The following is a 14,957-nucleotide window of genomic DNA, read 5'->3' as shown; positions in this document are numbered from 1 at the left end:
CCCAGCCCATGCAATTTCTTGGCAATCATTCCTTCCACCCTGCTTAAGAGAATATTGCTTAACACAGGGGCAACCTTCGAATCGATACATTTAGCAGACTTTTGAACATATGCCGCACTGCCATACTCCACAAACATGCTCTTCATTTCAAATAAAAGGAGGCAAGTGCCAAAAAAGACTTATGTTACACACCCGTTCCTAAACACAAGCTCATCGTTGTGCTCCGATATACACATTCATAAGCTTTTCACAAGATCTTCATACGGGATAGAATAACGTAGTTCTACATCTACCCTAATCACAAGACAATCTGCTGGATTGTCATTCTTAAGATACTCAACCACACTGCGAATTGAGTACAAGAAATGGATCTTCAAGATGCGAAGTAGACAGATGCTTTTGCAAATAACCAGAGATAATTTTGCATGAATCCTTTTCTGAAATTTATATGAAGAGCATGTTATTGAATAGCATTTATTTGAAGAGCATGTTTGTAGAGTAGCGCAGTGCGGTATGTGTTCTAAAGTCTCGAATATGTAGTGGTTCAAAGGTTGACCTTGTGCTAAGCAATATTTTCTTGAGTAGGGTGGATAGAATAATTGTCCAGAATGTGCATGGGCTGGGGGAAAAATCTTTTGCTATGTCGATGATTTTCTGGTCTTTTATAAAGGTTGTGATAGTTAGGACCTGTACATCTTCTCAAGTTGTTTAAGGAGCAAGGCCTTTATCTCAGGTTTACCTTGGAGCAAATGTCCCAAGAAAAAGAGCTGTGGTTTCTGGACCTTACCTTGATGTTCAGCACACTTCATGTGTGCTGGGGAGTGTTAAGCTGCTACCTGGCTTCATGTGGACCATTCCAAGCTAGTGAAAAATAGCATTGCACGTTTTAGCGCGGGCTCAGAATTGATGAATTTATGCTTTCACAGCATGACGACTAGTTTCCAAGAGCAGATTTTAAGGTTAACGAACGCAGGATTTCCAAACCTTGTTACTGCAAGAGCATATGACAAATTGTTAAAGAAGCTGAGACAGTTTTGCGGTGACCGGCACAATCAGGCTGGGGCCAGCCAGCAAGATGCCAAAAGACCAGTTGTGTTACCGTATGTACATAAATTGTCGCACAATTTGAAAAATGTGGCCAGAAGGTATGATGTAAAAGGGGCTTTCTCGGCCCCTAATACGTTGTCTAAAGCATGTAAAATTTTAAGAATAATTCTGTGAATGTGGCTCGAGAAAAGTGCACGTGTAGAGCGAAATGTATATGTACCTTGTAAAATGAATGTGGTATCAAATATTATTATCTTGTAGTCTGGTTTACGTAGGTGCAACTGGAAGGTGTATGAATGTAAGACTACAGGAACACAAGAGGGTAGGGGCTTGGCTAGGTGGTTGGGGTAACTCTGCTGTACACTGCACGAGATGTGAAGTCTGCTACCCTTTCCTTTTGGCAACACGCATTTTGGCAGTAAATTCAGAGAGATTAAATGGGAGATTATCGAGGCTAGACACATCTTATGACTCCGTGAAGAATGTGTCTATCGTGTTTACACACAATGAGTTGGACTACCTCGATCAGGGAAATGTTGAGGGCGATTTTTGACTCATGTTGTCCTGCATGCTTATCTGTAACTACGTGGTTTATGGTATTGCTTGGCTTTTTATATATTCCCTGTTCACGCCAATAAACTTTAGTCGCGAGTCAGCACCTGTCTTGTCTCCTTTCTCATCCCTGTCTTTCGCGCTGGTGGATTCACCGCAATGGCTCACCTCTGCAGAAATCCAAGGCATGACATTTTCCTCTTCACACTCGTGGTTCAGCGCATAATACGGCAAGGGCTTTTCAATTCCAAGGAAAGTTCATGGCTCCATTGAACACTGCCTCCTGCTTACAAGACACAGAGCAGCAATCATTGTAGATTCTACCTGTGACACATAGAGCAAAGTTTTAGTTTGAGTGGACTAAACTAGGAAAGCAGCACAATATATCTATAGCCAAATATCTGAACTGAAAGAAATAGAGGGTAGTGTAATAGTGAACACACTGATATATTGCAAGTGAGATATATGCATAATACATTGCAATATCGAACACTGCTACCTTTGCCTTAGCCAACTACTTCATAAATAACAATAAATGCAGTATCACAAAAATACTGATAACGAACTATTAGTGTTAATAGTAGCAGTGCAGGTTCCATGAACAAAAAAGAGCCCAGTGCTGACTGTCGTTCCCACAGCAGCCTAGTGACCAATGGCCGGTGTAAAGGAAAGAGGAGGAATGACTGAAAAGAGAAAGAGCCAGGGGGGAGGAAAATAGGTATAGAAGGGCTTAGGATATCATAGGCAAATAAGGTTGTTTAGACAGTGAGCACAAAATAAACATTACAACACAGGTAAAGACATACAAGACCAAACATATATATCATTGTGCAGAGTGGCAAACTTGATGCCATTTAGCCCAAAATATGTTTTCAATAAAGTGATTATAATTATTAATAGAACAACTGACTGAGTGAAACCATAACAAGGATGAACAAGGAAGTTGTTAATATTCTGGCAGAAATTAAAAGATGAAAATGGATCTGGCCAGGGCATATAATGCAGAGAATGAATCACCAATGGTATCTTAGGGCAACAGAATGAATTTGATGGATTTTAATGGCACAAGGGCATCTGTGGCCAAAGAGTGCCTTAGCACAAGTTAATTTCGTCTACTCAAGGTGAAATCAGAGACCCATTTCCCAAGCATTTCATTCCAGATAAGCTGAGCACCACGCCAGGAAACAGCTTGTGCATTGTATCGCAACAAAATGAATTTCACCCTAAGGAAAATATAGCTGGAGATAGCTGATTATAAGCTCACTAGATAAGATTAGGTGATTTCTGTTAGTGTGGCATGTAGCTGGTGCAAGACACAGATAATTAAACTGGAAAAAGCCATTGTCCTGAGGTGAATGTAAACTAAGCAATGAGGATAATGAAATTCGCTACACTAGAGCTGTTAAGAATCAGCTCAAGTTCCATGCTTCAAGATGATGCAAATTTGCTCAGTGAAAAAAAATCACAAGTTCACCCAAGAAGTGGTATCTTGGCGGTATCAGGCTGCAGGTGCAGATGAATTAATCCTGCCTCAGAGAAGAGCTACATAGAGCACAAAACATTTTAGGCCAGTCCTACACGGACAGCTGTTAATAACTATTTTAAAACTGTTTTTCATTGCACAAACAATAATACCGAGTTTGTGTTGGTCATGTGATTATGTTACTGAGGCTCTCCTAAAAATTCTAGCCAGAGCTAAAATACAAGCTGTCTCAACTAAGTTTTTATATCAACAATGAGAACATAAACACATGCAGATTATTCAAGTAGAAGTTTTATTCTTCATGACGTGCCCTACAAATTTTAAATTATACTGAAAAGTAATAGAGTGGAGTGCTTGTGCCAAAAATACTAAACCTCAACAAAAAAGAGAACACAAGATAAAGGCAACAACATATTGCCCAAAATTGAAATGTTTGACAGAACAAATATGAAAAGAAAACCTCTCCACAACTGGAACAAAACAGCGTGATACCGAGCACACATTTGAAAATTGTTTCATCCAAATCCCCAGTCTGGTGCTCCGGCATTCTTCAGCCAGCATGTCATGAAATGTACCATAGTTCTGGTAGCTGTAAAGAGTATACAGCTGATCCGGTATTTTGATATGTGAACAGTACCCTCAGTGATCACCAGGCTGAATACTTTCAAGAGGCTGTTCTAGTAACAAGACTGCAGTGAAACACTTAGCAAGTTATGCTGGCGTAATAATGCAAACCATTAATCTGAGAGTTCGCTACCACGCAACTCTGTAGTAACTCCTAAAGTGTTGCAATCGAATGAAAAAAAGGACTGCCTATTATATAAACAAAAGTCAAGAGGCTGCAATGCAAGGCCACGACAGAAGTGCTGCAATACAGCAATAGCGATACAATGTACACTTTAAGCAACACAATGAAGCATGATCTTTTATCCTTAATTATCAGAATTTAAATATTCGTTTTCCTTGCTCTCTTGCAAAATTAAGTTTAAATCGTGAAAGCGCTCAAAAAGACAAGGATACAGAAAGAGATTTCCAGACAGTGCGCGTACTTCCAGTGTCTTTTTGAGCACATCCACTATCTAAACATGGTAACCCAACTAGTCTAAACGCTGTCGTTATTCCAAAATTAAGTCTTTCACAAAGTAGGAGCCTCTTTCCCCATTCAAGGTGCACCATAACTAATCCAACACTTTTTTTCATGATATGTTTTCTCTGAGAATAAACACTGTTTGAAGATTTTGCAATAGTACTTGTCTTTTCAATTCTACAAATGTATCATGCAAGTGTTCAATGAAATGACCATCTGCCTATCTTGATCATTGCTCAAAATCAGGGTATAATGCACCATGAAGGGCAGGCTCTGTTTGATTTTTATGTTTTCCTAACGAAGCATGTACGTGCAACCCTTCTGCTGGCTTGTATGCAGCAGGTTTGTCTAGCTAGGCGAACTGTGGTTTTGCTATAAAGATGAAATGATACTTTGGAAGTGAATGGCTTTCTAAAATGCATTTAACATACATACCGGGGCTTTAACAGCACCTGGTGTAAGCAACATCAGTGGGGGGACCGCAGGAGTGGCCTAGTGGTTCGAGCATCTGCCTCGCAAGCAGGAGGTGCGGAGTTTGATCCCCAGTGCCACCGGGTAACCAGCGGTGATACAATGGGTCGTTTCAATGGCCAGTTTAAAACTTGAAATAACCATGCTGCCATATATACAAAAAATGATTTGTGTGCTCTCTTACATGACATCAGCTAATCATATGACTGTGTTGGTAGTACACAAAATGCACGTGTGGAACATATGCATGCACTGTTTTTGTTCACATCTTACCTGCTATGTGCTGTTATGGCATGTTATGTGGTGGAAAAGCAACAGATAGTGAGCAATGTTGTGTTGCAGTCTTTCTTCTGGTGGAATTTGAATCATGTGAGGTGCAGCTGAAAGAAATTGTTTCATAGATAAGTATATTTCATGTAACACAACAAAAAGTGCACAGCCTCATCATGAGTTGTGGTTTAAACTAACAGCGAGCTTTTTACTACTCTATTTAACATATGATGCAAGTCAGTGATGCTGGAGGCACAAAACTAAATACTGTGAGGTAACAAGAGCTAATATGGACAATCATGCCTTTAAGAGATATTGTCAATATATATTTTCCTGAATGAACTAAAGTTATCCTTAGAAGCATTCAGAGGAAGATAATTTTGCTAAATGCCTTTTGCCAGAATAGGCCTTTTATAAACCAGTTGCAAATGAAAAGAATAACTTTAAGACCATGCTATGCATGCTCTAACGCCAAAGTAGTTGCATACAAGCAGTATACTATGCCCCTAGTTTTATGGTGGGCCTGTACTGCACAATTTTCATGCAAGGTAGTGGAAACTATGTGCCATGAAACAGACCTCTGCTTGCTGAAACTGGCAAATAAGTACTGGGTTTTTAAGGCAGGAAAGAAGTTACATAGTTCCTTCCGCAGGTTTTGCACTTCAGGTTAGTTATTTGAAAAATATCAATCCCTGAACTTCAATGATTGAAGTTTTTAGCAAATAACATTTCCATTGTAACAGTGGAAACGCTCTTTTATTTGAGGAACGACTTTTGAAAAGCCTGCGTTTCATGGTCGCTGTCAAGTAGCCCTGTTAAAGAGAAACCAGTCACGACACATAACCAAGCCCCCGTAGCACATTTTCAACTATACCCTCATGATATAGCTTTAAAGTAAGTGTTAAGCAATACAAATACAAATCCCTTGATTTCCTTCATGATTTATCACTGGTGTATACATACAAATATAACCGTACAAGATGTGGAGCGCATGGTACAGAGAGAGTAGGCAGATGGTTTCTTGACACTCAAAAAGTGAACAAGGGAAATAAAAATCTCAGGGTGCTTGCCGTTTCGACAAGACAACTTGTTTTCGTCTGGGGTCAACATATGCAGAGGAAACTTAGAATCAAGTACAGGGTTGTCCACTCTTAGTGCGAACACGCGAGCACATGGCTGTGCTCTTTGGGCCACTGTGTCTGACATTGCCACACATCGAAGTGTAACATGACACGAAGCACCACATCCAGGTGCATCTCCTCTTGCGCCATTTTGCAGCGATGAGTGGCTGCGCCGCACACAGTGGACCTCTAAAGAGTGCGGCCATGCGCTCACATGTTTGCATAAATGTGGCCAGCTCTGTACATTCCGGAATTGGCATAATTATTTGAAAAGGTCTTGCACATGGTCAGAGGTTTCCCAACCCATAATTTCCCCCTCCTTTCCTGCTTTCTTTAATTTATCGTTATACTTTAACCTTACGCCCTGCACCTCCTGACATCACTTCTCGGAACCTTGGCTGCCATACACCTCCCCCTCCCCCTTCTTTTTGCCTTTTCTCCGAACCTGCCCTCATTTTCTCTTTTTCCTTCAAATTATATTGCCCTCCCCCCTGGTATTTTATTCTGCCATGCTGCTTAATTCCTTTATCCTAGTTTTTCAGGAAAAGGCAGCCAGCAATACCAAGCCACCTGTTGCGGCTGGACATAAAGCCATTAAAGCCCACTATCCACACTCCATACCCCGAGATTCGTTTCTACTGAATTGGGCTTTTTTGTTTTCACAGTTTTGCAGGTCAACCGGTTAATCTTCTTTAGCAGCTATCATGCCTGGTCAAGGTTCACATTCCCCATCGTAACGCCCTTCCCATATCACACCCTCGTCCCACGCAACAGGCCTTTCGCCTCGAAGTGAAAACCTTATTTAAACCCCACCAATGATGAACACTTTGCCAGACAAAGACAAGTGCTCTTGTCGAAACGTCGGCAAGCACCCTGAGGCTTTTCCCTTCCTTATTCAGTTTGTGAGATACCAGGGACAGGTGTTCAAGCAGCCATACCACACTAATACCCCTGTCACACGGGCACCGCAAAGGCCTTTGAGAATCATATCCAAAGGCGTAAGGAGTGCAGCTACCCGGTACAAATGTTCCGCCTTTGTCGCTAAGGGCCTTGGAGGCGAAGGCGCTCAACCGAGACCTTCGGAGCCCGAAGACGCGGCATTCGAGAAGCTGTGATCGCAGTACCATCCAAAGTCAAAAAGTAAAAGCAATAAAAAATAGATAAGCTAATAATGTTTGAAAACATTTTTTTCAAATACGAAAGGTGTGTCTGGCTTTGGTTTTTGTACGGGTTTTTATGTTTTATGTTCAAATTTCAAGACAGTGAAAGTGTTGCGGAAACACCGAGCGCCCTGGTAGCCAAGGCAATACACGTACAAAACCTGCTCCTGCTGATGAGAGTAGCTGTTGCAGTACTTTTAAGGAAGCAATCAGAATAAAAAAATTGTCAAAGCTCAACGAATGAACAGAATACACCACTTTAATTTTAGAACACTAACTTCAGCCACCTCGAGTATAGCAGCGGGTGCTAAGCCTGAACGACTTTCACCTTTGGGCTGCACCGTGTAGCTGCATCGCTGCTCCTTTAAGCTTTCGCTCCTTTGGTGAAAAATGGTGCCTTTGCTGGAAAGGCCTTCGAGGAATGCCATGTGACAGGGGTATAAAGCACATTTTTTACTGACACAAACGACTCAGTGCCTTTAGTTCTGACAACATTCTGAATCATGCTTTGGTGGCTTAGCATATCAAAATACTGGACATGACAAAATCAGCTAATTAGTGAGGGCTATTATTTGCTATAGGTAAAATTATAACATTCTCCTAAAACAATGAAAAGAAACCACCAGCACTGACATCAATGTACAATTTGGCTGTAACATACTGACATGACAATATAGTTACACGTAAATTCCCTTTTCGCACTTCAAAACTGCATGCATTATTTCTAGAAAGTGCGAGAACAGAAGTTCATACATAGTGTCAAAGAAAAGAGTGCATAATAGTACCACTTATGAGGTGTTTATAGGCAACTGCAATGAGCAAGGCTATGTTAATGGCAATCCAGAGTTATTATGTGTCTTACGAGCGCATGCACTTGGGAGGTGATAGCAGCTGTGGACGCAGCTGTCCATCGCAGTTTTGAGTCTGTCGAGATAACACATGGGGTAAGGTATTCCCTGTTTTGCTGCCGAAGGCAAAACTGTCAGCGAGTGGAGTTGCCTTGCTATTCACTGTCAATATCTACTGCTCAAAGTAAAGGAAACTAGGGCATAAAACGTACAGCATTTCATATTATGCTTTGGCCAAATGCAGTGAGAATGAAACAGGCAAGAGACTTGTCTTATGACGTTTGCACTCTTTACTTTGCACCAGAGAAAATAAATTTATGTACAGTTGACCTACTGCTTGCCTAAGTCCTAGAAGAAATGAACCCAGGTCTCAGAAATTCTACCGAGAGAATACTGATGCTGCATGTGCATTTCTCAGAACTGTTCTGAAATATTCAGAAGTTATCAATTTTTTTACTACCTGAATACATACTGTAATGTTTGCAAAGAATATGAGGTTAACGGACTGGGACAAAATGTCAGGAATGGTACCTTTGGTACTGGGCACTTGGACAAACAAATGACCCACTGGGCGTCCCCAGGAGCTCTGCTACCAGGCACCCCTAGCAACAGTAGTCAATTTTCCAGATCCAAAGGAGCCATGCGAATGATTGCCGAAAAGTCAAGTTTAAGGACAGCAGATGCATGAACACAACACAGTTTTCCAACTTTGTTTCAGTCTGATAAATGGTTTCAAATCTCTAGAATATATCTGGTAGTACACAAATTATCAGAACACCATCTCCCGCTCAGAATCATCTCAAAACACATTCGACACGCAGTACCAACATGGACAGTTCGTGCTTAATTGAATCCAAAAGTTTACGCTGATCGACCAATATTACTCTAAATAGAGACAGAAAGCGCATGCACGTTGTACTGATGTTATCGTGAACATAACATGCGACGAGACGCAGGGTTACAATACAAACAAAAAACCGCTTTCAAAATTTGAGAACAAAAGGCTCACCTTCTCACAAGTTCGCCAAACCGGAGACGTTGCCGAGTGGCTGCCGCCAAAGTCACTCGCAATGCACAGAAACAATAAAAATGCAGTGCCGCTGACTTTCCTTGAGCAATTCCAGTCGATTGAACTTCCAACTGTTCGCACCGACTACCTCTGCAAGCATGTCTAAAAGTTAGCGGCGCAGCCACGCCATTTGCAATTAACGGAGCTCCACGGGAAATTCATAGCGCCATTCGTGTATTCGCGCTCAAGCTCTCGTCGCTGATGTCGCAAAGGCGCACAACGGCAAAAACATATAAGATGTATTTAATTTTACGGTAGCTTTTTTAGCTAAAAACCTGAATAGTTTGATATATCGTTTTTTATTTTCGTTGCATGAACGTTATTACCACCAGCGGCAGTGCAGCTTGGCCATGGCTATCCATGGCGAAGTCGAAGCGCTAGCCGAGCCCGCAGTCGGAAACATGTGCGCAGTTAGCGCAGTGTGGAGATGAATGAACAGGCGCTTCGGAATGGGTTTTTGTTCTTCCGTGTTCGCTGCGTGCGTCCTGCGCGTTGTGTCTCTTTAGTATGTGTGTGTGTATGTGTGTGGCCGGAACGCTGCATTGGAATGTACATACAACAGCTCGCTGTCCCGTGCGGCATCGGTGCGTAGTAAAACGATCATGCAGAATGTGCGTTACAATGCCAGTGGCCCTGCACGAAAGAGGAGACTTGAAGCCGACGGAAAAGCTGCTCTCCCTCGTGGGACTGCAAGAATCTGGCGAGTAACAGTCGACGCGCGTTTCGGTGGATGATTCCGTTTACCACGCCAAAAAATTCAGCACTGGCCAACAGCAATGATGAACTGCTGCTGCATCATCACCTGTGTGATGTTTGTGACAAGCTTGTTGGATGTGAACGTGGCCATGAATGGTATTCGCCGAGCAGTGGCCCTCAGGGCGTGGCACCAGTGGATACCTGAAGACGATTACTGTTTGCCCGCGCCCTGGCGCCTCGCATTCAACCGAATGCTTTGGCGTTAATTATTTATATCTAAATTTCACACGTAGTTGGACTCGCAAATATTACAGCGTACAAACGTACCGTCGGAAGAGAACCCTTTTTCATTTTTTTTAGGGAGGGGGTGGGGGATTACCGTCGGTTCAAATTTAATGTCACTAATATTTTGAGCTTATTTTCTAAACAGGTGCCGTGGTGGCACTGTAAGCAATGCATTTACTGGGCAGAAGTTTATTTTATGTTGTGTTGGCACAAGGTTAATGATTGTCATTGTACTGTGGTGCCATGTTCAAACAAAACACATAATTGCACACTCTCTTTGAAGAATGTCTAATGAGGTAATAAATTACTGAGCAGCGAGTATGCACTGTGGTAAATGCGACGAAAGTTACTGAATTAATTCACACTTGTCATGTTCTGTTGTCGTTAGTGATTACATATGCCTTGGTGTCTGCTGCTTTCCAGTGTAGGGGTCGAGAGGCATGTCGAGCTCCACTTAGCAGCTTTTTTTCCTTCCACTCTCTACTGGCCAACGTGGTAAAATAAACTCAACATAATGCGTGATTGCTCAGACCTAGATTAGACTACCATTTCACTTATTTACTCTCAGGGCCAATTGGCATCGAAGAGAGGAGAGCGACTAACATAAATACATGTGTAGGCAGATTAATTAAAATGATTATACACAGCAGACTTGAAGGCATTGGATGCAGTGGTGGACATGACGAAGGTAGAGAAGATGTGACAGCTGGAAACATAGAAAAGTGGAGATCTGCGTGAGTTTGTACGCGACTTAAGGTGAACGCTAGCAAAAAATTAAGAAGGCGCAGAAGACTGAGGCCAGAGTTAAAACTGTAGTTTAACAGAGGAAAGCACCTCCCAGCAAGCCAAAATGTGCACATGGAAGCAGTTATGTGAACACAGAACATAGAAAATGAAACTCTTTTTTGGACAGAAGGAAAGCTAAGGCACATTGCTTATTGTGATGTTGCTTAAAAAGTTGGTATCTAGTTGTTGCCCTTCATATCTGGTCCTTCCACACCCAGCAACTGAAATGCCATCAAAAAAGAGCATCTCCAATCACTCTAATTACATGGGAGGTACACATCGCCAGATGTCAGAGGCTTGGCGTCTCATCTTGCAGACTAGCTAGTTTGGCAGATTTAAACTTTACCGCATGTAAGAGGCATGCGGTAGCCTTGAAGGGGAGTATTTCATAAGTGTTACAGCATATTGTACAGTGCTGGCATGCTTCATTATTTACATCACAGTAATATGCTAGCACAGGCTGGAAAGTTTGTAAGTGAACAGAAAAAAACAATGTTCATGCCATATCTTAGCCACATTCTTAGTATTGTATAAGAAGTGCAAATAAGGAATTCCTCATTTTTTTGTCAGCTTTTTCTTTCTGTGCATTGATTTTTTGCAAGTTAGCAAGGTTCTACAGTCTTGTGTGCCTATCGGCTGGCCCCTTGTTTGTCAAAGGCACCGAGTACACAATGGGTCGTGTCAGTGCAAGCTAAGTAAACGATGGATAGAAAATTCGTGCTTTCAGAGTATTTCCAGAAAAAACTGCTATTATTTCCTACTCGGGATGGGGGAACAGCATCGAATGTGCACATCCTCCTTGTCACTGCAGCAATAATGGTTGCTCGCTGCTTTTTGGTGGCGTTTCATTTATCTGCAGGAAGAGCAGGCATGAAAGGGCGGCAATAGGTACCTACTAAATTAAACATTGCATTGAGCAATATTTTGTTGTGTCGGTGTTTTTGTTATCCGTGAAGGAGTTGGTGTTTTTGATTAATGGTTGTGTAGCAAAGATGTAACTGCTACATTGCACTGCATTCACAGATTTGTTTGCCCATGCTTTTGGTTTACTCAGTTGTTTATTTCCTTACCAAATGGCAGATGGAAATTCGGCTTTCAACTTGTGCACTTTCATCATGTTTGCAATGTACTTTCAGCTGGTGTTCAGTTTCACTTTGGAGAAGTTGTCCAACCATTGTCTGTGTCTAAATGTTTTCTAACAGTTGACCTCATTACGCAGCATTTCTCACAGAAAGCAAATGTTGCAGTAACATTTTTATTAAATGTTACTCTATCATGTGGCTAGCAATGTAGCGAAAAATATCTTCATCAAGTCAGCTTTTAACATTATAGAAAATTAAGGCCTTTGTTATTTAACGTTGCTCACAATTTGTACCAATCACTCAACCTTGAAGCAACGTAATGCGTTATCACCCTTCCTCGGCTCTTCATTGTGTTAATCACATTAGACATGCTCACGGTCGTTCGCCATGCTAGTTTGCGGACATTGTTGGCTAAGAGTAAACCAGACAAATAAACAATCGGACGTCATGTGATGCCTATATTCCGCGGGACAGCAGTTCATCGTGTAAAAGTGGCGTCACATCATAAGCATCTTCTGTTTTTGCTGCCTTTAAGCAAGTTATTAGTGCGGTTGGTGCAACACATATTCGATGGGGTCAACCGTCCTGTCGTGTTAAGTTTTGATCCCTTAAATTGAATGTTTAGTATTTTTCCCTGTAACGACTACAGAGGAACACGGACGTTTCCTTCAATACTGGACTGAATATACGGTCATTCCCTACGTTTCATTGAAAGCAGAAGTGGTCCTGAATTTAAAACGTACATAGTCTACGTTATAGGTACGGAATTTTTTACAGTGTATGACGGCTCTGGCAAGCTGCTGCACAGCACAGAGTGGTGTGCTCCGCTTTCCCGCAATGCCGACGATCTCTCGCTGTACCTCCGAGGCAGCAGGCCAGGGCGCGCAGGAGCCGTAAGTGGGTGGGCCTTGGGTCAATTGCTCATACTCGAGCAGCGCTGCGCCCATTCGTGAGCGCTGGTGCGAGTGCATATGCTGCAGCAGCGAGCCGCCGTCCGGTGCGCGGTGAAGCCGGTCGATGTGATTCAATGCCCAGCGCTGCTTGGGGCTCAAGTGGTCACGCTCCTGCCTCGGCCAACGTTGCGGCGCACTGCGAGTTTTTGGGAAGGCCTAGGCATACGCGCAGGGACTTGCGGTGCTGAAGCTCGAGTTTCGTCCAGCACGGCTTGCGCACCGTGACGAGCGGCAGCGCATAGAGCACCGCCCCCAAAGCTGCGGCATTGTATAGCCGCAGCGCGGCTTGCTGGGAGATGCCCTGGCCTCGAGCGGTGAGCTTGTGCACGGCGGCGGTGATCCTCTTCATCTGCAGACAGGCCTTGGTCGCCGCGGGGCGGAACGAAAGGTGCCAGTCGATGTCCAGGCCAAGGCACCGCACCGATTTACGCGAAGGAATCGGAGTCCCGTACAGTGACAGTGGCGCAAGGTGCGCGCGCGAGCGCGAAACGCAGGCCATGGCCACCGATTTGTCGGCGCTCAGCGACAGACCAAGGCCGCGCAAGCTGGCATCAATTGTGGTCAGGGCTCCCTGAAGGCACCCCCGCACGCGGAATGCCTCGCCCGGTGGTCCCCGGCACCACAGAGCTATGTCGTCTGCATATATGGACATGTACACATGGTGTCGGCCGCTCGTGGGGAGGGAGGCCGGCACCACCGACATGGCCACATTAAACAGAAATGGTGATAGTACAGAGCCCTGCGGCACGCCCATGTCCACCGGGCGAGGCTTGGAGAGCTTACCCCATACTCGTACGCGCATGGTGCGCCCGCTCAGGAAGCCATGAACGTATCGCAAAAGGCGCCCGCTCAAACCAGCCCCCTCAACGCGAAAATTGGTGCGCGGTGAACGTTGTCAAAAGCGCCCGAGACGTCCAGTAGTAGCAGCAGCGCAACCTGGCCTGCCGCCCGGCATGCTCCAGCGCTGTAACAACGTCCGATATAGAATCAGCCGCGCACCGCATCCCACGGAAACCCGTCTGCCGCTCGTCAAACAAATCAGCCTCCGCAGCCCGCTCGTTCAGACGCTGCAATGCCATATGCTCCATGACTTACCTGCGGCCGATGTTAATGCCACTGGCCGGTATCCGCTCAGCTCCGTAGGTGGGCGCCCTGCCTTTCAGATGGGACAAACACCCGCCGAAGAATCCATCGCATTTGCGAATCGTTCATCAAATTTTAACGCGACAGCATTAAGGAGCTCGTTTCTCAGAAAAGCCGGTGTCGTCGGCGTCGGCCGTGAGCTAAAAATCTCTCCTCCTCGCAATGTACACCACTGCCCCAACAGAAAGCGCGCGACGGCAGAGCAAGGAAAGGAAGGACCGCCTGTCACTCATTTCGGTGGACAACTATATAGAACCGCGCCGCAAGGGAAGGAAAATGAAATGAATATCGGTTTTAAGGAAATGAAGTAAAGCCTGTCTCACATATCTCTGTGGAAACCCGAACCGCACCGTAAGGAAAGGAAATGAAATGAAATTAATTTTAAGGAAAGGAAGTGACGCGTCTGACATATCTCTCGTTCAAGCGCAGTTGGTTCGTGCGGGCACGCAGGAATCACGCGGTGAGCGGTGAACAACGTAGCGCATATTTAAACCGCGTTCGCCACGAAGCTTGCGGCTTGCTGCCCGTTCGTTCGGCGCGGAAGCTATGCTGCCGTTCGTGGCATCGGGTTTGTCGAGAACAATGTGCCGACGAACTACGACAGCACCTTGAGCCCCGCGCGTTTCGGCAAGGCGCCTGGCAGCGCTTCTACATAATTAGAGAGCTTCAGTTTCACGTACGTAGAGGCTTCAGCTCTTACAGGTGACCAGTGCTCATGCTTACAACGCAAAGCATATGCGCGAGTCTCACGTACGTACGTGACATTCGAATTTTTACGTTGCGGTCTTTGCGTTGCTTGCGCACGTAGCGTTGACAAACATGGAGGCGCCTTGCCTGCCACTTCACAGCAATAACAGCTTCGTCGCTAATCCCTCGACGTTATATCGTGTTCTAAACTCTTGTA

At 44.2% G+C, this 14,957-nt stretch overlaps 1 long non-coding RNA gene across 1 annotated transcript; it reads right to left on the bottom strand.

The window, feature by feature from the left end:
- Nucleotides 1–4,937: 4,937 nt before the first annotated feature.
- Nucleotides 4,938–9,223, bottom strand: LOC144095034 (uncharacterized). Its single transcript, XR_013306675.1, has 3 exons — nucleotides 9,049–9,223; nucleotides 8,571–8,641; nucleotides 4,938–5,020 (listed from the first exon to the last, which is right to left on the bottom strand). It is a non-coding gene; the product is annotated as an uncharacterized LOC144095034 (long non-coding RNA).
- Nucleotides 9,224–14,957: the final 5,734 nt, after the last annotated feature.

Source organism: Amblyomma americanum, chromosome 6 (genome assembly GCF_052857255.1).
Source record: "Amblyomma americanum isolate KBUSLIRL-KWMA chromosome 6, ASM5285725v1, whole genome shotgun sequence".
NCBI classification, from domain to species: domain Eukaryota; kingdom Metazoa; phylum Arthropoda; class Arachnida; order Ixodida; family Ixodidae; genus Amblyomma; species Amblyomma americanum.
Note: the sequence above shows the minus strand (reverse complement) of the source record. Positions and strands in the feature narration are given on the sequence as shown.